The sequence below is a fragment of the Balaenoptera acutorostrata genome, chromosome 12 (assembly GCF_949987535.1).
Source record: "Balaenoptera acutorostrata chromosome 12, mBalAcu1.1, whole genome shotgun sequence".
NCBI classification, from domain to species: Eukaryota; Metazoa; Chordata; class Mammalia; order Artiodactyla; family Balaenopteridae; genus Balaenoptera; species Balaenoptera acutorostrata.
Genome location: NC_080075.1, coordinates 67,443,610 through 67,468,353, shown reverse-complemented (window position 1 = coordinate 67,468,353; position 24,744 = coordinate 67,443,610). Strand labels below are relative to the sequence as shown.

At 39.4% G+C, this 24,744-nt stretch overlaps 1 protein-coding gene across 12 annotated transcripts in view; it reads left to right on the top strand.

Moving 5' to 3' along the window:
• LTBP1 (latent transforming growth factor beta binding protein 1) overlaps positions 1-24,744 on the top strand; it is a 432,848-nt gene that overhangs the window by 195,001 nt on the left and 213,103 nt on the right. The window lies entirely within an intron of this gene.

The window sequence follows — 24,744 nt, the reverse complement described above, 5'->3', positions numbered from 1 at the left end:
TCTTAGAGCAGCCTGAGTCAGCAGGTTTTTATTATGAGTTTATAGGTGAGGAAACTCAGGAACAAGGGGGTTAAGTCACTTGCCCAAGACCCAGGAGCAAACAAGTAGCACAGCTAGACTTGAGACTCATATCCTTGAGAAGCCAGGGCCATGCTTCACCCTGCATGGTGGTGTCTTGGAGTCACCTCTCTGTGCCAGGATTGCCGTGAAGCCTCAAGGGAATTTTGAGGGGAAAGAGTGCGTTTGATGTGTCTGTGAGATCCATTTTCTTTCTACTGGGTGTGGATAGACCCACAGAATACTTCAATTAACTGCATCTGACTCAAGTCATTCACTCAGTCATCAGTCTTGGCCTGAGCTTTGTCACATCCGTGCGTGGATCTGACTTTCCTCATCTCTAGAACGGGAGGGATTAATACCCACCTCATAGAGTTGTTGTGAGGGTTAAATATGGAGCATGGTTTTTTTAAAAAAAAAATGCTTTATGATCAGAACAATGTCCATATAATCAGGTGTTAGTTTTCTCATTAATCGCTTGATTATGGCACCAAATACATTTGATTACATCAAAATGCAATTCATTAAACTGCAACACTGAGCATATTTAAACATATTGTAAGATATAAGAGATTGGCATTAACAACAGTAACCAATATATATTGAATAACTTGTGTACGTTGAAATTGACCAAACATCACAAATTAATGGCTTTGCCTGGTACTTTAATCTTACATCATTTAGCTGCAGTTTCAAGTCTGATACAAAGAAATTATTTTCTCCTGTATATAGCTTTAACTTTAGGAGAATCCAAAGAACTTTGATCCCATTTAATTTACTATTTGGGGTTTTCATAAAGAATTTAAACAGTTCACAGTTCTGCAAATGGCAGATTTTTACACAGTTGATAGTCACTCCGCTGGTGACTGAAGAGCAGATTTTTAAAATTTGGACTCAGGGCGTGCCTGGAAAGCACACGTTGATTTCCTTCCCTTCTGAAGTACTTGGACTTTGAAATATATAATTTAACTTTAAAATTACAGATGCTAAAAAATTTGTAAGTCAAACATCAAAGGTGTTAGATTCCAGAGACTTACTGTTAGGGTTTATTTAAGATGTCATTAGTGCAAATAGAATTATCACGTGGCTAATACATGTATGGAAATGAAGAACTGTGAAGATGGTAAACAAGGAAGGAAGGAAACTGACATTTCACTGGTGTTATTTACCGTTAGTGTGTTTCTGAAAAGTCAAAATTTATGATCATATGATTGTGCCAAATAATCTTGTGCTCATGAGGGATCATCATTTCTTGGAAATCTGTGGGGATTTGTTTCGTGAAGTGAATGCCAGACCCTTAGCACTGGGAGTGGCTTAGAGAACATCTAGTTCACCCTTTTCATTTTACACATCAGAAAATTGAGGCCCAGAGAGGGAAGGGGGGATGACCTTAAGGTCACAGCTAGTGGCAGAGCTCAGATTCAGACCCTGCCTTGTGATTCTCATTGCATTGCCAAATGAGATTGTTTTTGTAAGGTTATTATATCTGGGGATTTCGTAAAGTGGCCTTTTGTTGGCCATTGCCCCTGTGTGGCGATTTCTAACTCAGCTTGAATGTACAAGAGTGTAGTATCCGAGAGGGATTCTGGTCCAGTCACTCCCTACCCACCCCATTCCCACCCAAATAAGGTGAGGATGAGAGTCACTGGGTAATTGGGCAAAGATAGACTGACCATACTCAGAAAAACATCAATAAGACAGTATTCCTCAATCACTATGAACCTTTTGCTCAACAAAAGAATGAGTAGACTATGCTGAGTAAACTTTAGATAGAGTGATGTGTAGAATACCAAATTCAGATATCCAGGGATTAAGAATTAAAAATACAAGCAGTCATGCAGAAGGAACATCCCGGGGCATTGGCAGGCGGGTGCTCCAGTCCCAGCCACAGAAGGCTACTCCCCCCCCATAGCACCTTCTGCAGGGCTTGGTAAAGACTGGATGCCCCAGTTCTTTACCACTTTCTGGAATTAACCCAGAGAAGAAATCGAGAGAGGAAATTTCAGATGAGCTCAGGTCTGAGAGGCTTTTCCCTAGCTAATTCCTGGAGGGATCCTCAGTGACATTTTCTTAGCTCATTTAGGGCAAGTCGAGTAATAAAGTACTGATGATTCATGGACATTGTGGTTATCAAAGGAGACACCTTCTAGCCAGAAAATGAAAGATTTCTTTCCAGTGATTCACACGTATTACCCAGAACAGTTCGACTTCCTGGAATTTAAAGTATAAACTGAAGTCCCCTGGCAATAACTCTTAAACACCAGAAATCAATGCATCTTCCCTTCCTATCTCCTCCTCTTCCCTCTCTCCTACTGTATAACCCTGATTCTTTTTTTTTTTTTTTTCTGGACGGGGAGACCAAGCCATTATTATTGGAGGAGGTGGCATTTGAGCAAGCCCTTAAGAGTGTCTTTTTCAATAGACAGAAAATGAGAGAAAAGAGAGGAATTCATGGTAAAGTGTAGAGTCATAACAAAGGTATGGTGGTGCCGATAACCCTGATGATTCAAATGCATCATAGCGTACCTAAATGCTGGGTAACTGAAGACAAAGAAGGATTGGTCTTCTTCAAAATGGCAGAAACACAGCATGTACCTTTTTTCTTTTCTGCAGGATGATGACACATTTTTAGTTTAGCACATCATATAGTGAGACAGGAAACGCATTTGTTTGGAGAGCTCATTTAAGGTGAGATGAAAATGTCTATTGTGCTGCTTTGTCTCATGGCCAGACAGAATGCAATGAGATGGGAATGCAGGGGGCTTAGGGTCTGCTTAATCCTGGCCCTGAGAGTGCCTCTGTGAGTGAGGGAACAAAACTGCAGCCTAGTGAGCTGTGGCCATAGTAGCAACAGCTGCACTTAGATTGGTTCCCTCCCCTTGGCCTTGACTGAGCCCTGCTAGTCTTCACAGAGAGGAGTAGCCTGCTGCCGCTGTGGCCCTGTGACTCAAGGGATTCCTATCGAAAATAATAGAAAATATGGGTCCCTCCAGGCTGCAGCTAAATTAATGATAATAGTCCCTCTGAAACTTGAGTGCTTGCTGTAAAATCAAGGCTCGGCCAGTTCAGCAGCCACTTAACCAAGTTGTTGAGTTTGAGTTATCAAAAAAGCCACCACTGCCGGCACTTCCTCTCTAGCACCTTTAAAAAGTAACATCACTAGTTCTATTGTTAAAGAATTTCTGTTCCTTATCTGTATCTTATTGTGTCTGATTATTCAAGTCTTCAAATAATACCTTTAAAAATAGGAACACCAGTGGTCGTGCTTGTTTGAAGGCCCCTACGGATGCTGCTTATTGACTCTGCCTCTTGGATTATGGGTTGGTCCAATTTAGGCTGCTTTAGCTTCCTGTGTGATAACTGGATGGATTATTGAGGAAAAATTCCCAGAGTAAAACCATGGGGAAAGATCTGGTCCAGAGCTGGAAGGAAAGGAAAACTCATGTTTATTGAGTACCTTCGCTGTACCCATCATAGTTTTAGATATGTTCACATAAAATTTCTTTTCATCCTGAGAATAATAGGTATATTATTCCCATTTACTAATTAGAAAACAGAGGCCTAGCAGATTTAAGTAAAGTACTCGATCCAGAGAACTGTAATACTGAATCCAATTGTAAAAATAACTATTGTGGACGATTTCCATTTCTGTAGCCACATGGAGAAAATTTATTAGGGTATTGAGGAGACTGGCCCCTTTTAATTGTTGGTAGATGAATAGCGAAACTTGAAATTAATGGAATCCAAGTGCTTTGGAATTATTTTTGAGCGGGTCATTCATGTGGTTAGGGCAACGCTACTTCCAAGGGAGTATTTTGATTGATTGTGTCAGCATTCTTGGGTGGCCCTCCCAAGAGCTTGAATGCCTGTGTAAGTTTGGTTTCCTCTAGCTAGCTTTTAAGCTTTTACAGATGAGGCACCACATCTTTATGTTGTTTCTCTAATAATGATTAGTAAAGTAAATTGAAAAGTATGGGAATTCAGTACAGTGGGTTGACCTACTATAGAAATAGGCTTTTTCATCACTGTTGAGAATAACTACATATTGTAGACAAGCACACTGTCAACTAGGTGTTTAGCCCTTGTGATTAGTAGCAACTATTCTGTCTCATTATTGATGATTGGAGTACTTTGGAATGGAAAGTAGATATTACCCAACTCTACCTGTGACTGACCAGTGAAGTGTGTTGAGAAGGATTCAGAGTCTCTTTCTAGGCCCAGCAAGAGCCATGGTAGACAAGTAATTTTTGTTAAAGACAGAGGAGGAGAGAGTATAGCACCTACACTGCAGCTGCTGCTTCCATGGGTGTTTGCAGCAGCCCACTGGTCATAGCAATAATGACTGGGCCTTTCCATCCACTCCTGGCCTCTCTAAAATCTGCTGGGACAACGTGCACACTTTGGAGGTAGATAGCGTTGTAGACTTTGAATATCAATTCTACCATTTTGGGAAGAAAACAAAATGTCTCAGAATCTGTTAACTCTTCTATAAGTTGGTATAAAATTATGTCATTCACAGAGTTGCTTGAAGGAGTAGCTGGGACAGTGAATATAGTACCCTGTAAAAGAGTGGAAGTCCAACAATTCTTAGTACCTTTCCTTTGTGTAGAGGCCATGTAGCCATTTCCTTATTGAAACTTTATTGTTCTTGCCTTCTGCAAACAAATATTTTCATATGGATAAGTAATGTCAAGAGTGGCATTAAAGCATTTTCAGATAGGTATGTTATTTCCATCACTTTTATATACTAAATATATTAGCTGGAAAGGGTTAATATATTTTAATTTATTAACAAATTAAGTGGAAACTTTTCAACAGGTTTATGTTGGGCATATTAAAGAACCTGCATCTCGGAATAAACATTCAGTTGATAACTTTACTGACGATCAGTTTTATAAATTTTGAATCATTTGGTTAGTTACTGAATAATGTCTTCTGTACTTCTAGACAGTTCTCATTGAATTCTTTTTTTTTTTTTCCTGTATCCTTCATGGCTTTTGAATTGCTTCTTTCAGATGGGAATGGAGTGACTTGGTAGAAGTGAGCATGCTTGCTAGCGTTCTTTGATTGCCTTACAAGAGCCTGAAAAACACCTGGTGAGGAACTTGTTAGACTCATCATTTTTAGGATAGAGTGACAGCCACATATAAATAACTTGTTTGGCTCAGAAAAGCAAATTTGAAGGGACACAGTAGTGTCTTTCTTATCTACCTTTTGTGGCTGAAGTGTTGAATTTAAGGTACTAGAAATAGAGGATGACATTTATCAATTGTGAATGTTTAGTAGACTTGCATTTGTTTGTATGTGTGTCAGTAGATTCATACATAATAAGTGAGCCTATATAAAGGTAGTGGCCAAATAACCTCTTAAAAATCAAACTGAGGTCTTCCTTAATCATCATTTTTCTTCTTGGCTTTAGGAATTCTGACTGGATATCGTGATCATATATCTAATAATTACTTGGAAAAGTCTATCAATCTCTGGTTTTCCCTTTTTCCCTGGGGTACGGGGCTATGAAAACCTGAATTTTCCATTTTGATAGTAAGAACTCTATGGTTTTATGCTAATGGTGAAAGCAGGAATTCTGTTCTAGCCTTCAAATCAAGTTTAAGCTTTCGTAATCTAGACCCCATTGATTACACATATATATATTTTTTAAACACCAACTTTTATGGATTGGTGCTGTTATTTTTTTTTTTTAATTTTATTTATTTATTTTTTGACTGCGTTGGGTCTTCGTTGCTGTGCACGGGCTTTCTCTAGTTGCGGGGAGCGGGGGCTACTCTTCTTTGCGGTGCGCGGGCTTCTCATCGCGGTGGCTTCTCCTGTTGCGGAGCACGGGCTCTAGGCACGCGGGCTTAGTTGCTCCGCGGCATGTACACGTATTTTTGACAAGTACGATTCAGTATCTTTTCTCTGCTTGGCTGTTGATCAGCGTGCTAACAGCTGGAAGATCTAATCATAAATCACTCATAAAGATTATGAATAAGCTGTAAGTTTATCCACATGTATAGCCTTTCTCTTCCAGTGATAGATGCTTCCTATTCAAAAATGAAATATTAATGAAGTATTTATGATATTTTATTGTAGTTTTCTTGCTTTTTTAAAAAAGAACAACAAAGTAAGCTAGCAATTAATTGAATTTTGTAAGGAGAATCCAGAAGAGACCTGCCAGATACAGACAAAAGAGAAGGGCTTTGGTAAAGAGAGTGAGATAATGTTCATTTTAGACCTAAGAAATAGGAAGCTTTAAGAGCTTTAGATCATCTCTTAACACTGGAAATATGCCAGTATGTTAAAAATGACGTAAATAATACAAAATATGGCTTTTAAAGTATTCTGGATGTAATATTAAAAGTTTTAAAGACAATTTGAGGGTTGTGACTAAGGTAGCAGAAAAATCTTTCCAGCATTGCTGCTATCTATTTAATGGAAAAAGCATTGGAAGCAGTCTAAAATACCATGGAATGCTAGCTGAAAACTATCACTTCACTTCAAATGTTACATATTTTGGTGTCATTTGGAATAAAAAGGAACATACAAAACTGTATTGGGAAAAACATTCCTTTTTTTTTTAATTTTTATTTATTTATTTATTTATTTTTGGCTGTGTTGGGTCTTTGTTTCTGTGCAAGGGCTTTCTCTAGTTGCGGCAAGTGGGGGCCACTCTTCATCGCGGTGCGCGGGCCTCTCACTGTCGCGGCCTCTCTTGTTGCGGAGCACAGGCTCCAGACGCGCAGGCTCAGTAGTTGTGGCTCACGGGCCCAGTTGCTCCGCGGCATGTGGGATCTTCCCAGACCAGGGCTCGAACCCGTGTCCCCTGCATTGGCAGGCAGACTCTCAACCACTGCGCCACCCGGGAAGCCTGGGAAAAACATTCTTAATTGGTCCCTGTATCAACCCAGAGAGTTTAACTTTGGGTCTTCTGGCTTCTGTCCGAAGGCTGACGAGTTGGCTCCACTGAGGTTCTTACAAATCACTGGCGTTTACTGGGCGCCTACTCAGGGCACTCCAGGTGCAGGGGAGGCAGGAGCACCTGAACCTCACGGAGGGTCACAGGAGGCCTCGCTGAAGGGGGGGACCTGGAGTGGGGCTGAGGCCCAGCAACTGAAGAAGAGGGAAGAGGAATTCTTCCAGAATCTAGCCAGAGGCATGACATGTGCATTGGCTTGGATTTGGGGGAGAGAGAGTGGTATGCTTCAGGACTCAGGTAGATCAGTTTTGTGGTCTAAAATGCCTGAGGCAGGACACGGTGGAGGTAAGACTGGTAGCACCTGGCATTTAATGCACTGTTACCATGAGCCAGGCCTTTGACGCTCCCTGCAAACCCCATGAGGCAGCCCATGGGCTTATTACCCAAATTCCATTAAGAAAACAGGATTTTTTTTTTTTTTAGGTGATAGAGAGCCATAGATATAGGGAAATGAGCTAATTAAGTATATATGTCAGAAAGTACATTCTAACCAGGGTATGGAGAGAACATATTGGAGAGAAGTAAGAAACGAGGTGGGGAGGCTATCAAAACGGCTTTGCCATAGTCTGTGCAGGATACAATAGCCTGAACTTGGACAGAGGCATTGGGGAGTGGAAAGGAAGAAATAAACAGACATACTAGAGAGAGAATCAGTAGAACTTGGTTACAGTCAATGTGCGTATGTCGGGATGGTGAAGTGAGGCTCCAATGCTTGTGCCTCCTAAGCAGTATTCTTTCATATTTAATAGATTATAGGACCATAAAAGTTTAGCACTGGGAAAAAAATTTATATCAGAGCTATTGTTTTACCAATTAGAAAACCAAGTTTCAGAGAGCTGAACTGAACTGCTGAGGGTTGTTTAGCTGTATGATGCAGACCTACGAGGTGGAACTCAGGTGTCTAGTCTCCCAGTATGTGGACCTTCTGACACGCTAGACTTGAAACTTGTATCACATCCAGGAAGTACTATTATTATTATTATTATTATTATTTATTGGTTGAGTCTCTTTCCTGATAAAAGTAATGGACTACAAAACGTGAATCATGTGGTCAAGTTCCATGAAGAGAATTAGTAGAATTTTAGAAGTGAAGCAGTGAAAATGTTTTGCTCTAAATGGCTTGTGAAAATATGTATTTGAAGTTGCTGGGGTTCAAGCTCTGATGGTATTGAATGTATTAGTAGATATAAAAGGTGTAAAATGCTTTCTTCTTTCCCCTTCTTCAGCTTTTTCAAGTTGCCAGTTCAGTTGTGGCAACTACCTTTTCCAGAACAGCATTAACTCTGAAAGTATTGATAGATGCATCTCTCTCTAAGTAATGTATAGGCTTTTTCTTACTGTTTGGGTCAAATATGTGATAAATTATACCACTTCATGTTGAAATCAATTTGGTAAAATGTTTTAGCTTGTAAAAATTACAGAGAAATGATTGTAGTTTATGAAAAGACTTCATTTTTTATCAGTAGCAGTCACTGTATTGCCTTATAATTCTGAATTAAAATATCCTTGTATACTTTCCTTAACTTCAGTGTCTGGCCATAAAAGGAAAGAAGAATGAAACAGGAGGAATACTAGGGAAAAGTTTCTGAAATTCTTCTTTGTATGCCCAAGTAGTTTCCCTGATGATACTTGGTTTATTTAGGAACTTTGCCAGGAGGATTTGGAAATTTTTCTAGTCCTGATTAATGATGGTAGTTTTAATTTACTTTTCTTCCATGCCTCTGATTCTTATCCTGTGCAAAATCTAGACCTCTGATTGTTTTATTGTGGTAACTGAGTATTAGAGTATACACTAGGATGTTTCAAAAGTCAACTTAGTCTGAGTCTGAGCTACATCTCAAGAGAGTTAATTAGAAACATATTCATGGGCCAATATTAGGGATTAAAAGGAATTATCTTTAGGAAGTCAGTTTTGATACATATTGTCTTGATGTAGTGGAATGTTCCAGATTCAGGAAGTATATATGGAGCCCTGAGGAATGAATAGGCATATTTTAATAACCTGAACTTGACATATCAAGTCATTTAAGTTAAATGGAAGAAGACATTTTGGCTCATTTTACAGTCAGTAATGAATCACGTGGCTTTGAATAGCTTTAGCATTTGACTCTGGAAAGTTCTGCCATGTGATTTTAAGCCGTCTGCAGCAGAAGCTTTCTAAAATGACCTCCATGTAGCTGAATTTGCATATGAACCAGTTCTCTCCATTCCTCTTTAAAAATACACTGACTGATGCCCATGGCATGCTGAATATTCCTAGCTGATAGTTCATTCCACACATTACACCTCCCATGTCTGAATAATATGGTTTCCAAGGGTCAATTCTTTTGTTTCTGACTGGAAATGACATCATTAAATTAAATGGTATTTAAGCTGATCAAAAAAAAAAGAGTTGTTTTTATGAAAATTCAGTTGAATAATTCAGAAAGACTCAATAAAAGCAAATAACTAATATTGTATTGACTGTCAATTTAGGGTAAGGTAAGACAACATTAAGAAATTGGAAAGGAAACGATAAACTAGAATTTGGCATTCAGCTGGCTCCACAATTTAAAAACAATGTTTTGTAAGAAGCTCCGTTTGTTCATTTGTTCATTCAAAAAACATGTACTGGGTACCCACCATGTGATTAGCATTTTGTTAAGCTCTAGGGCTGGGCAGCTGAAACAGGCAAGATCCCAAAGACAAGGTTTCCTCCCTTCCAGGCACTCATGACCTTTCGGATAAGGCAGACATGCCCTCAATTATAGTGGAATGCTGGCTGTGCTGGGCTGGCTGTGCACATGAATACATTGCTCTGAGACTATGTGGCAGAAGTGGGAGCTATCAGTTTTTCTCTGGTGTCATCGGGAAAGGCCTTAGTGATGAGGTAAAGCGTAGGCAGATGCTTGGGTTGACATAGTAGGGTTGGGGTGGTGAGCTGGGAGGAGGAGAGGAAGGAGCCTGTGTAGAACCACATGTGTGTCAGGGAGCATGGCGTGCTCAGAACAGACCAAGGGTTGGGTATGACTGGAACTGAAGGGAACAAGACCACAATGGTGGGGAACCAGGCTGGATAGGTAGCAGGAACTAGATCAAGAAGAGCCCTGCTGCCATGATTGGGTTTAGATGTCTTCCATTGGTGATACAGAGAATCTCTGAAATTGTTAAGCAGGAAATTGATGTATTTGGCTTTTAGCTCAAATGAGCCTGAATCTCAGAAGGAATGATCCAGTAAAAACTATTTGGGAAGCTCTTCACTACCATCCTAGTGTGTGATCATATCCATAAATCACCTTCTCATTCCCTTAGGCAGTCTCATCCTTCTTTACCCCTAGATATGAGACCCAAAAATGAGATGCTACGTCAGATGAGAAATCTGAGGTTGGGTTTTCCTTTAATCTAACAGGTTGTAGAATTGAAACTTGTGATGCAGTCTTACAAATTTTTAGTATTTAGTATTTGTAAAAAGCTCTTCTTTTACCTCTAACTTCAACTCTTTCACTAAGGCCTGTATGAGTCTAAAAGGCAAAGAAGTGAAAAATCAGTTCTTACTAACTGAAGCAGAAACTGATACCTAATTGTGGCAGCAATTGTCAGGTGGTTGTTCAGCCCATTTTGATTGTGAATTTAGGCAATCTCTGTCTATACCTATGTGTATATTCTGTCACCTGTATGTAAAACTTTGAAATTCATCAGTATTTGGGATAGTTCACCCACCAGTGTAGACAGGCTTCTAAACTGGTTTTCCCTGTGCATTTTTGTGTTACATGGAGGTTTTAAGGTCACAATCTGCCTGGACTCTTAAGTATGTAAAGAAGGCATTAGGAGTCTGTTTTCCTGCCTAAGGATTTTCTAGTTCAGATTTCTAGAAAGATCTGTGGCTGCCTTGCTCAAATGCACGTCCCATCAGCAGCTACACAGGATATTCTGTATCCTTTGCGTTGGATATTTTCCTAATCATGGTGATTGTGACGTCCTGCACTGCATCCCAGTGTCACCGTCCTTTATGCTCCTCAGTGACAGCTTACTACTCAGGAAGAGAATGCTGCAAGGGATCCCTGCTCTTTGAAAGAAAGAAAAGACCAGGATAAAGAAATATGCTCGCCTAGGGTGGCATAGTTAGGTGGGAGCCATGGAAGAGTAACGATCCATGGAGGGTGGGAATAAAAGGAAGCTGTAGACGGGCCATGCAGATTTTTGTGTATAGTAATGGTTCCCAAACATTGTCTACTCAGAATTTATCCCTTTTGGCATCCGACTGAATTTTACAGACCCCATTTCATTTTATTACCCAGTGAGTTTCTTCTTTCATGTCTCTCAGGGAATGTTTCTCTGCTATTGTATTAGTCCTGGGCCTCTGCTCTGTTATCCTGCATTCTCCCACCTCCTCCCATCCTTGACTCCACCCTAAACTGCCCTTTTTTCTTTCTTTTTTCCACCACATTATGTCTTCCCCCTTTTGAAGACTTCCATTCAAAATAACTTAGCTTTTAAAAAAAAATGGGAAAGGAAGTTTTATTTTATAACTAATGTGAAGCCATTTAGATTGCAATTTGAAGCAAAATGAGTGATAACCCATATTTATACACTGGGTAAAAAGTCCAGATGGAACAAGTTAAATAAGCAAGAAAGAGATGGAAATAATCTAAAGAGCTAGTATGAAATAGGTTATTTATCAGACACTTGGAGGGGTAGCAGCTTTTAAAGGAATGAAACAGAACATTATAGAGAAAGGAACCTATAAACTTAATTATATGGAAATAATAAAATATCTGTATCCAAACAAACTAAACTACAATGAACAGGAAATATGTTTGCAAAGGTATTTTCATCATTAGGACAAATAAAATCTTAAATTGTATTATCCATAAGAACCATCCTTAAAGTAATTTTAAAAATCATTACGATTCTAAGGGATAGGTAAAATATAAAGATAGTTCAAACAAGAGAAAATAAAAACAGTAAAAAAAAAAAAAAAAGTTACAAATGTTAAAACCGTTAAAAATCTTTAGTAAATAGACATGTGAAATCAACATTGTTATAGTTTAACCTGATTGCAGGTAGAATATCGCAGCTTAGAAGTTATTTTGAAGCTATTAAAGTGGTAGTAATGTTTAAGAACAAAATCCAGTTTTGACAAGATGTGAATTTGGATATGTTCATATACTGCTCTTGATGTTAATAATTGATAAACTCTTGTTAGAAGATTCATCTATTGATATACTCAGCAATTCAACATCTCTTCATTGGATACCGGGAGCAGAGTAGTGAATGAAATCACATGCAGTATACTGCATGACCTGACTGGTGATAAGGATATTCACACCCCTTCCTTGCCAATGCACTGGTGTGGTTTCCCCTTTTATATGTTCCCACTGTATGCTAATCAGGGAGATTATGCAGATGGCTAACATTTCCTGAATGCTTACTGAGTGCTGACTACTAAGTGCTTTGAATATATGACCTCATTCAAGCCACACAGCAACCATATGAGGGGTTACACTTTTTATGCTCATTTTATAGGTGAAGAAATGAGGGGCAGAGGAATGTTAAATAACTTGTCCATGGTCATACCACTAAGAAATGGTGAAACTGGGGTTCACACCCCCTCGAGATCTGCTTCCAGGCCCTTGCTCTTAATGCCTGTGTTCCCTGTCCTCCCCCATGATAAGATGGTTACATTGCTTTAATTGGCTCATATGTTTTTCTTGTTGATGATAGCACCTAGCACATTGCCTGTTACATACTAAGCAATTACCCAATATTAGTTGAATGCATGAGGAAAGAATTACTAAGAAAGATAAAATTACATGCTTGAGGATGTTCCTTGCAGCCTTATCTGCAGTAGTTAAAAAAGAAATTCAGGCAATGTAAACAAACAATAAAGGGATGACTATGTAATTTACCATCTGTCAGCTTAATGGGATATTATGTAGCTATTCAGGCTCTGTAGCAGCGTATAGCATGGAACAGTATCATGGCTATATAGGGACAAAAGACTGCCAATGTGAACTGTGGTTAATCCTAACTGTAACCTGGATGCCCCTCTAGGCATTATCATTGCCTAGATGGCAATGATAAACCCAAGCTATGCTAGCCCCAAACCCTTGCCTGATTACACAGAACCTTCATCCCTACTGTACCCCTTGCAAGAGTGCCTGAGGATCGCCAAGGGTACTCTCCCACTCCCCACCCAGTGCTGATGAGCTGCTGTCACCACAAAACATCTGCCCAGGTCTTCCTATCCAGACCCTTCAAGGGCCACTACAGGTGGAGCCCCAGCCCTGCCCTGTGGAAGGTCCCTCCCTGGAACACCCAACTCTGTGCCCTGCCTGACCTCTTTTCATGCTCAGAGAGGTGTTTGGTAGCCTGTAGAACTGAGAGAACAAGCCTTTATCGAATGCCGTCCTGCTCCTGGGCCCCAAACCAAGATTCTTCTCATGCCCAGAGTCTCACAAAGATGATGAGATGACAGAAGGTAAGAGCCAGGAGGGCAGGGAATCTTGGTTTGCTTTTTTTTTTTTAACATCTTTATTGGAGTATAATTGCTTTACCACGGTGTGTTAGTTTCTGCTTTATAACAAAGTGAATCAGCTATACATATACATACATCCCCATATCTACTCCCTCTTGCGTCTCCCTCCCACCTTCCCACCCTCCCTATCCCACCCCTCTAGGTAGACACAAAGCACCAAGCTGATGTCCCTGTGCTATGTGGCTGCTTCCCACTAGCTATCTATTTTACATTTGGTAGTGTATATATGTCCAGGCCACTCTCTCACTTCGTCCCAGCTTACCCTTCCCCCTCCCTGTGTCCTCAAGTCCATTCTCTACATCTGCGTCTTTATTCCTGTTCTGCCCCTAGGTTCTTCAGAACCTTTTATTATTTATTTATTTTTAGATTCCATATATATGTGTTAGAATATGGTATTTGTTTTTCTCTTTCTGACTTACTTCACTCTGTATGACAGTCTCTGGGTCCATCCACCTCACTACAAATAACTCAATTTCGTTTCTTTTCATGGCTGAGTAATATTCCATTGTATATATGGGCCACATCTTCTTTATCCATTCACCTGTCGATGGACACTTAGGTTGCTTCCATGTCCTGGCTATTGTAAATAGAGCTGCAATGAACATTGTGGTACATGACTCTTTTTGAATTATGGTTCTCTCAGGGTATATGCCCAGTAGTGGAGTTGCTGGGTCATATGGTAGTTCTATTTTTAGTTTGTTAAGAAACCTCCATACTGTTCTCCATAGTGTCTGTATCAATTTACATTCCCACCAACAGCACAAGAGGGTTCCATTTTCTCCACACCCTCTCCAGCATTTATTGTTTGTAGGTTTTTTTGATGATGGCCATTCTGACCAGTGTGAGATGATATCTCATTGTAGTTTTGATTTGCATTTCTCTAATGATTAATGATGTTGAGCATCCTTTCATGTGTTTGTTGGCAATCTGTATATCTTCTTTGGAGAAATGTCTATTTAGGTCTTCTGCCCATTTTTGGATTGGGTTGTTTGCTTTTTTGATATTGAGCTGCATGAGCTGCTTGTAAATTTTGGAGATTAATCCTTTGTAGTTGCTTCATTTGCAAATATTTTCTCCCATTCTGAGGGTTGTCTTTTGGTCTTGTTTATGGTTTCCTTTGCTGTGCAAAAGCTTTTAAGTTTCATTAGGTCCCATTTGTTTATTTTTGTTTTTATTTCCATTTCTCTAGGAGGTGGGTCATAAAGGATCTTGCTGTGATTTATGTCATCGAGTGTTCTGCCTATGTTTTCCTCTAAGAGTTTAATAGTGTCTGGCCTTACATTTAGGTCTTTAATCCATTTTGAGTTTATTTTTGTATATGGTGTTAGGGAGTGTTCTAATTTCATTCTTTTACATGTAGCTGTCCAGTTTTCCCAGCACCACTTATTGAAGAGGCTGTCTTTTCTCCACTGTATATTCTTGCCTCCTTTATCAAAGATAAGGTGACCATATGTGTGTGGGTTTATCTCTGGGCTTTCTATCCTGTTCCATTGATCTATATTTCTGTTTTTGTGCCAGTACCATACTGTCTTGATTACTATAGCTTTGTAGTATAGTCTGAAGTCAGGGAGCCTGATTCCTCCAGCTCCGTTTTTCTTTCTCAAGATGGCTTTGGCTATTTGGGGTCTTTTGTGTTTCCATACAAATTCTGAAATTTTTTGTTCTATTTCTGTGAAAAATGCCAGTCGTAGTTTGATAGGGATTGCATTGAATCTGTAGATTGCTTTGGGTAGTATAGTCATTTTCACAATGTTGATTCTTCCAATCCAAGAACATGGTATATCTCTCCATCTATTTGTGTCCTCTTTAATTTCTTTCATCAGTGTCTTATTATTTTCTGCATACAGGTCTTTTGTCTCCTCAGGTAGGTTTATTCCTAGATATTTTATTCTTTTTGTTGCAGTGGTAAATGAGAGTGTTTTCTTAATTTCACTTTCAGATTTTTCATCATTAGTGTATAGGAATGCAAGAGATTTCTGTGCATTAATTTTGTATCCCGCTACTTTACCAGATTCATTGGTTAGCTCTAGGAGTTTTCTGGTAGCATCTTTAGGATTCTCTGTAGAGTATGATGTCATCTGCAAACAGTGACAGCTTTACTTCTTCTTTTCCGATTTGGATTCCTTTTATTTCTTTTTCTTCTCTGATTGCTGTGGCTAAAACTTCCAAAACTGTGTTGAATAATAGTGGTGAGAGTGGGTAACCTTGTCTTTTCCTGATATTAGTGGAAATGGTTTCAGTTTTTCACCATTGGGGACAATGTTGGCTGTGGGTTTGTCATATACAGCCTTTATTATGTTGAGGTAAGTTCCCTCTATGCCTACTTTCTGGAGAGTTTTTATCATAAATGGGTGTTGAATTTTGTCAAAAGCTTTTTCTGCATCTATTGTGGTGATCATATGTTTTTTCTCCTTCAGTTTGTTAATATGGTTTATCACATTGATTGATTTGCATATATTGAAGAATCCTTGCATTCCTGGGATAAACCCCACTTGAGCAGGGTATATGATCCTTTTTTTTTTTTTTGACATCTTTATTGGAGTATAATTGCTTTACAATGGTGTGTTAGTTGCTGCTTTATAACAAAGTGAATCAGCTATACATATACATATATCCCCATATCTCTTCCCTCTTGCGTCTCCCTCCCTCCCACCCTGCCTGTGATCCTTTGAATGTGCTGTTGCATTCTGTTTACTAGTATTTTGTTGAGGATTTTTGCATCTATGTTCATCAGTGATATTGGCCTGTAGTTTTCTTTTTTTGTGGCATCTTTGTCTGGTTTTGGTATCAGGGTGATGGTGGCCTCCTAGAATGAGTTTGGGAGTGTTCCTCCCTCCGGTGCAGTACATTTTTAAACTTATTGTTAATATTGTGTATAGCTTAAGTGGTATTACTTGGTTCTTGAGAAAGCATTTTGCAATGACATTAAAGAAAATGCCCTGCTACAGTAGCTAAAATGACTTCGTGTCCCTGAAGATAGTTGCAGTGATACCACTGTAAAAGGTATGGTCTTTAAGGATGAAGTGTGTCGTTATTTTTGTGAAACTTATCTCCCTGTCCATTAGTGTACAGCACTATCATTTCCCCAATTATGTTTACATAATTCTCCCAAGTGAAGTCAGCTTTGCATAAACCTCTGGGCATTTTATTAACTGCGTTGTTACGAAATAGGCAACTTATGTTTGAATCAGTGTCTGATTATACACTAAAATAAAAACAAAGCACACCACGTAACAGATTAACCCTGTCCCTTCTATGTAAATTGCAAGTGGCTGGATATGTATTTGTCCCTTTTAAAAATTTTATATCATGCCAGTCTCATTAGATGAGATGAGGAAATCTGAATTTCACTCTATTAACTTGGTTAGCATTTTGAGAACTTTAATTGTAGGAATAGAACTTTAATTGTAGAAACCTGTGGATTGTGTCATTGGACCACCCCCTTTTGCAGAGGAGGGCACAGTAATCCACAAAATGAAATGATTTGCCCCTATCCCAAAGTGTGTGGGACTGGTGTGTTTACTCTGTAGCCTGCAGATGTTGCTGTGTTATTCCTAAGGGTAAAAGAGCCCAGGGTTTGGGAGTTACTGAGAGCAAGCCTCTGTGGATGGAGGATATAAAGTGGAATTTTGTGATTTGCTTGATATAGGAGGCTCCATAGGTTATGAAAAATGTAAAACTAGATCAAATTAGATAGCCCACAGCTATGGTGAGGTTGATGATCAGTGAGCAGAAAGCCATAAACAAAGTTGAGATGATGAATGGTCTTATCCCAAATAGGAAGCTCTGATGCATGTGTGGGTGGTAGGGCTTCCTATCTCCTGGATTATAAACAGAATGTGCTATCCAAGCATTCGCTAATGTGCACCAGCATTAAAAATTAGATTTGTGGGATTTTTGTTTGTATTAAGGTTGAGATATTGCATTTGTTGAAATGTGAATTTCCTTTAATTCTAGTCCAGTGTACTTTAGCATTTGATAGATGGGGATGGGATGAAAATGGTCATCTTAATTTCCAGAGCAGGTAAAACAAAGAGATTGTCTATGGCAGCAAAGAGTACGGTGGGTGCATTTTTAGCTTTTGTGGAAGCATTTTCTCTTTGCTCCAAGATATCTTTAGACTCTGTTTTTTCCTTTTACATGTACTATGAAGAACATTAGTCTCATAATGTTACACACATTGTATTATTATACCTTTTTCTTCTTCTTTTTTTTTTTTTCTTAAAACAATAGAGATGTATTCTCTCACAGTTCTGGAGACCAGAAGATCAAAATCAAGGTGTAGGCAGGGCCACGCTCCCTCTGGAGGCTCTAGAGGAGGGTCCGTTCCTTGCCTCTTCCCGCTTCTCATGGCTGTTGGTGCTCCTTGACTTCTAGCTGCATCATTCCAATCTCTGCCTCAGTCATATTGCCTCTTCCTCTTCGATCAAAGCTCCCTGGCCCTCACTCTTAAAAGGACCTTGTCACTGAAATGAGAGGTCACCTGGATACTCCAGGACAAGTGCCTCCTCTCAGGATTTCTAATTGCATTTGTTTTGCATTGTAAGGTGGTGTTCACTCATCTACCACATGAAGTAATATTCACAGATTCTGGACATTCACAGGACATGGGTGTATCTTTTGGGAGACCACCATTCCACCCACTACGATTATCATGCCCATATGTAATCAATATAAAGAATTTTTTAAAAGTCCTCTTATCTGTAGAATCATTATCTATCTGAGTCTTAAATTAAACCTTCCAGAATTTAACTTCAATCTGGCTAAGGTCCAGAAGCTCAAAGCCAAGTTTACAGTGCACATTTCTTGTGTATACAATAGATGATTCTACTTACCCTTACTTATCCTTGTTCTTTCTCTTCCCCTGGTTCTGTCTCCTGTGATTCATAATCTGTCCTGGTCCCAAGTATTAACTTACTTATATTTTTCCTGTTTACTGTATTATAGGCAGCCCTATATCCTTGTGGAAAGAAACAGGAATCTGGCCCTGCTCTGTCTCTCCACCCAGCTTTTCTCACATGCTCTTCTCCTCTGACATTCCCACCACATCAGCCTCCTTTCAGTTTCTGGGCCTTTCTAAGCCATGTCTCACCTCAAGGTCTTAGCTCCTAATATTTCTTCTTCTGCAAACATTCTTCTGCCAACTTTCACATCACGGGATTCTTCTCCTTTTAGGTTTAGGTGAAATGTCACCTCCTTGGACAGGTTGTTCCAGACAACCTGTTACTTGAATGTTTTCTTGGTTCAGTCTGGGACTTAGTATACGTTAGCAGACACATAATCAAGAATTGGCTGTAAGCAGTTTTGGAGCACAGCAATGATAAATCCCTGCATTCAATAAAAATACTCAAACTTAGAGTTTAGTAAATGCCTACTAATCTCTGTACTTCCTTTCTTGGCTTCTGTGTAAGACGAGCCCTCCTCAGTTCCTCTGTCCTTGCTCCAAAGGAACGTGACTTCCATCTTGGCTTTCAGCTTCAGTTGCTTTATTTATTTTGTTTTATTTTTTGGTGTGGCAGGATGATGCATACTGAATTAAAAGGCAAGAATGCAGGTTTTTAAAAAGTGGGATAGGTTCTTAAAATGAGCAGTGGTTTGCTGTGGCATTTATAAATGTTTTTTTTTTTAAACGCATTGTTTACTTTGTTTATTTATTTATTTATTTTTGGCTGTGTTGGGTCCTCGTTTCTGTGCGAGGGCTTTCTCTAGTTGCGGCAAGCGGGGGCCACTCTTCATCGCGGTGCGTGGGCCTCTCATTATCGCGGCCTCTCTTGTTGCGGAGCACAGGCTCCAGACGCGCAGGCTCAGTAATTGTGGCTCACGGGCCCAGCCGCTCCGCGGCATGTGGGATCTTCCCAGACCAGGGCTCGAACCCGTGTCCCCTGCATTGGCAGGCAGATTCTCAACCACTGCGCCACCAAGGAAGCCCTGCTGTGGCATTTAATTATTATCTGACGTACTTGTTATCTGAACGCTTTAAGTAACTACATTTTTAACCTACTTTCTGGCTGAATAGAATCTATGGGTACCCTTTAAAAGAGGGTGATGTAGGTATATTGAGGGAGAAATAAAATGATACCTTGTACTTTCTAAAAATGTTATTGCTTTCTTTTCACCCTGCAAGGGACATCAAACAAAATGTTGAAAGCCTTTAAGGGAACGTTATTCTCCTAATCAGAGACAAGTGGGAAAGTTGAAGTAGCTATTCAAATCAAAATCATGTGTATGTCTGTTCTGTGAAATGACAGATGGAAGTTTTCCTTCAGATGGAGGTTTGTTTTCCCTGTTCTGCCTTAGCCACAGTAACTTGAAACAGTCTGTCTGCTGGCACGCAAAGCGAGGGGGTGGGTGGAGGGGCCCGGGTGTTGCTGTAGGAAAGTCAAGTACATTCTTAGAGCGCCTTTTGGGGACAAGCAGCTGAAATATTTTTATAGTCAGCTAAGATAACAGGGAAGAATGAGAGTCTAGCTTTTTATAACTCAAATCTGCAGAAAATTCGGTTTTCCCATATTTGTATCCAAGTCAGTACCTATTCATTTAAACTAAGTTCCAATTTGTGGCACAGACTGTGAATATTATCCTGTCAGTCCAGTTTCTTGAGTCTTGCAAGTTGTTTTACAGACCAGTGTGAATGGTGGAACGCACTGAAATGCTGGGCATATTTAAAGCCTCCAACTTTTTCTTCCAGCCTGGATCCTTTTGCTCATTGTGACCTTTTATAGTTGTACCATGAGATACTGGGAGCGGTTGTCACGATATTCCACTTTCTAGAATAACAGGCTGAAGGCCCATATACCTCTTGTTATTTGCTGTAGGTCCCAGGTGACTGTATGATGCAATGTAGTGAATTATGGTGATGGCCAGCAAAATGTCAAGCTGACAAGGTTATGGAATTTCTCAGCCAGCGTTCTGCATTACACCTTCCAGTTATATGTTCTAAAATATATGTGCCACAGCTAGACTTACAACCAGCATTCCACAAGCCAGCCTTAAAGATAACTTATTCTTTTTCCTCTTCGTATGTTGAGAAAGTTTTATAGAACGCTGGCTGCACAGACTATATATCACCAGGCGATGTTTTGAGAGTGGCATGAACTTTTGAAACAGAAAGAAACTATTCATAGTTAAATCCTTAACTTTTGTAGGTTGATTTTAAATTTGTTTTCTTTGACATAAAAGACTATTTAACTTTAAAAATAGCACCTGCCACAAAGAACTCAATGCACAGTGAGTGAGCTGGGGCAAAGAACTTTAAATTATAGTTTAGATGTTGTGAAAATGCGGGAACAGGAGAATAGGTATTTTATTTCTCATTCATAAATGGTTATAAATAGTGGTCTGTTATTGGTTGGAATAAGCAGAAACGGTTTCCTTTGTGACCAGAGAGAAACAGGGTTATTGGAGTTCTCTTCTGGGATTATTGCTGTATCCACTTAGACTAGTACAGTTCTTGAAATATTTGTGTGGAAGCTATCTCAGAGGTTTAAAAATAGTTTTAAACAAAGCTAATTAAATTCATGTTGGATTCCAAAATCTGCTATTGATATTAGAAACAAAAGTCAGCTTCTTTGTAAAAAAAAAAAAAAAAAAAAAAAAAAAGATGATAACATAGATGAAGTTATTTTAATAAAGATTAAAGGTAGTCCTCTTTGCATGGTGATGCAGGACCATAAAAATAACCATGCAAGCTGTAACTGTGCAAAACGATCTTAATAATCAATGGGAAAATTACTAGTTCTATCACCTTAAAAAATTTTTTTGTCAAAACATTACAGTTGTTTTACTGTAGGTGATGTATTTATAGGGAAAGGAAGAAAAATAGTAAAGCTGATATTTATCTAGTGCCCTGTAATTTAAAATGTTAGAAACACTGAGAATTAAAGTGTTTTCTTTCTTCGAGTAGAACTTAACAAGAGTAGTTAGCACATTTTTGCTTTCTTCTCATGTACTTTATGATGTGGAGTATCTCTTCTTTGCCTTAGTGAGCCGTTATACTCCTTCCCAAGTTTGAATCAGGTTCCAATATCTTACCATTATGCTTTCAAAGTTGTGGAATATCTGTGAGTTCCTTTGATGTTATTTCCTTTGGACCATCTTTATCCTACATCACAACCACTTTCCAATTTCACTTCCAATGTCACCACTTTTCATTTCTTTGCCACGCTTTTTTGTTGTTGTTGTTGGCCCTTTTGACTGTACACTTCTGTAAAATGTCATGCGAGTTTATCAATGTAAAGTGAGGAGGCAACACAACTACCTGCTTTGCTGTCTGTGCATGAACTGAATAACAGATATGCTGGGATCAATTGCCAACAGCCTCTGAAGGAAGTGACATGATTGATTACTGATCATGGTACACATCTGTTATTTATGTAGTGGTTTGTGGACCAAAGCGCTAGCAGTGAAGTTTGTACTTTATGCAGTTACCTAGTTAATATTGTGGCAAATGAAGTTCATACCGTGTTGTTGGGGGACTGAAGTTATTTAGCTAAACTGCATTAACTGAAATTCATGCATATTGGAACCATACAAAAGTGAGGAGTGCTTGTATTCCAGTTATAAGTTATTTGTAGTATTGTGAAATCTTGGCCAGGCTCCCTGTGTCCTTGCCCATTAAACACTGAACCCATCCCGCGTAGCCAACCTGTCATTTAGAAATTCAATTCAGAATTGAACTGGGAGTTACAAAGTCTTTGACTCAACCTCAGAGTCAGCTTTGACTCTTCTTCTTACTCTGCACCTCAGTGTGGATCAGACACTGGTGGAAACATATTCCAGACCCTATCCAGCGTGGGCAGTTTTGACTTCATCTGCCACATAGTGAGATCCTGGACATAGTTCTAGGTGGTTACCTTGGTCATTTTTTCCAGCTCTTTCCTTTCTCCTTCACTGTCTTCCCTCTTCTTTGGCTTGCTGTTTATTTCCTGTGTCGTATCTCCATGTTGTACTGATTGCCCATCTATCATAATATTACTTCATGTTTCTTTTAATTCTTGTTGCCATCATCCTAATCCATGGATTTTTCAACTTGTCTTTCAGTTATTTTAATAGTCTCCTATCTGACTTCTCCACCTAGGTCACTCTCCTTTCCAGCTAATGCCACATGCCATCACAAGAGTAATCTTCCTGGAAAATTCTCTCCTTGGGGTCTACAAAATAACTTACTAATTACAGAATAAAATCCAGACTTTTTATCAGGCCTTTATCCATTGTCTGACTTAAGCCTACATCTTCTAGTTTATCACCTGACCCCTCCCCTCAGGAATCTGGGGTTTCAACAAGATAGACTTTCTCATTATCTCCCAAATATGCCTACTTCCCCCTTTCTTACACACTATCCTCCTAAGATACAATCCTTTCTGTTTTTCTGAAGCTTACCCAGCTTCAAAGACTTATCTCAAATGAGCTCTCCTGTAAAGTCTGTTTTGACTTCCCAGAAATGACTTTTCACTGGAGTTCCACAGAATTTACATTTTATATTTTCCAATGTTACTTATTTGTATTTTTAGTTATCATGTATTACCTAGTAGTTCCAGTTAGCTTTTACTTTCTTCTGTAGTATGTACAATGGTATTTGACAAAGTGGTAGCCATGAATGTGTTCATTCTTTCATCTAGTATTTTTTTTTTTTTTTGAGCTGCAGCCTTTTTTCTAAAAGCTGAGCTACATGCTAGAGGTAAAACATTAAAGTCCCTGACCTCACAGCACTCTAGTTGAATGAGGTGTACAGAAAAGTAGTCAGGTGATTGTAATGCAGTAAGCCAAGCAGCATGATGAGCAGTGAATGAGAGCCCACGGAAGCACAGAGGAGAAGCACCAAACCTAGATGAGGGGCAATTGGAAGTGCTTCCAGGGAACTGAGGTTTAAGCAGTATCCAAAAGGTGAGTAGGAGTTAGGTAGGTGAGGGGGGACAAATGGAAAGAGTGTTCCAGGCCACTGGAACACAGGGTTTATATACAGGGTATATAAAGCTTAAGGAGGGATGAGAGGCCCTGTCCACTGAGGAACTGAATCCAGGTCAGTGTAGCTAGATTGTAGGGAATGAGGTTTCAGAGAGAACAGGATCTCTATGATGAGAAAGATGTGGGCATATTTGATGAATGTGTAGAAGGCAGGACCTGGAGATGGATGTTTGGGTGGGTGAAAGGATAGAGCAGCCCTCAGGTTTCTGTTAAGCGTCTCTCAGTGAATGGAGATGTTAGGGGAAGGTGATCAAGTTCCATTTAGGACATTGTAAGTTTGAGATGCCTGTAGAAGATCTACAGGAAATAAACAGTAGTAGACAGTGTGGAGCACAGCAGAAAGCTTTGGCTAAGAAATATAGTTTTGGGTGACATCATCATATGATAGGCTGAAATCAGAATGCATGGAGTTAGTAAAGCAGAAGATTTTAAGACCAGATCTTGAAGCACATCAGTTTTTCAAGGGTAAGGAAAGAGTGGGGTCTGCAAAGAATATTAAGATACAGTGAACAAAGAGGAAAGAGCAAACTAGATGGGTTGAGATGTCACAGAAGCCAAGGGAAGACTGAAATCCATCCATTGGATTTAGCAACATGGAGACCATTAGTGACCTGATGAAGAGGAGTTTCAGTGTAGGAGAGGTGTGGGGAAAGGGAAACACAATGTGGCCCTTGCTGGCTGATAGTGAGTGGAGAAGTGAGCAGACAATTCTTTTGGAAAGTTTGGTCATGGAGGAGAGGATTGAAGCAGAGTAGAAGCTGGAAGAAAATGGAGTTGAAGGGCTATTTTTTAAGCTGCTGGAAATCCGATCAGCTCAAGGGCTGATAGGAAGAATTCATTCGTGATAAATAGGTTGGCCTTAAGTTGAATTTAGCCAGAATTTAAAACTCCTTTTAAAATTCTTCACCCAAACATGTCCTTTTATCTTTTGGTATTCTAAATAAATTTCCAACTATTAATCACTGCTACTTCTAGGTTTCTCTGTGGTCTTGTTACTCCAGTGAGATTGCAAATTCCTGTAAAGCAGGATTCAAGCTATTCTGCTCCCTTATTCTGGGTAGCACTTATTTCAGTGTCTTACGTAGAGAAAATTCTCAACAGATATTATTTTTAGCACTCTCATTTGTTTATTCTTTGAGGAAATATTTAATGTCCACCGTGTGCCAGGCATTATTCTAGGTGCTGAGGATACAAAGGTCATTAAACTAGGCATATTCCTTTCCCCCAAGGAGTT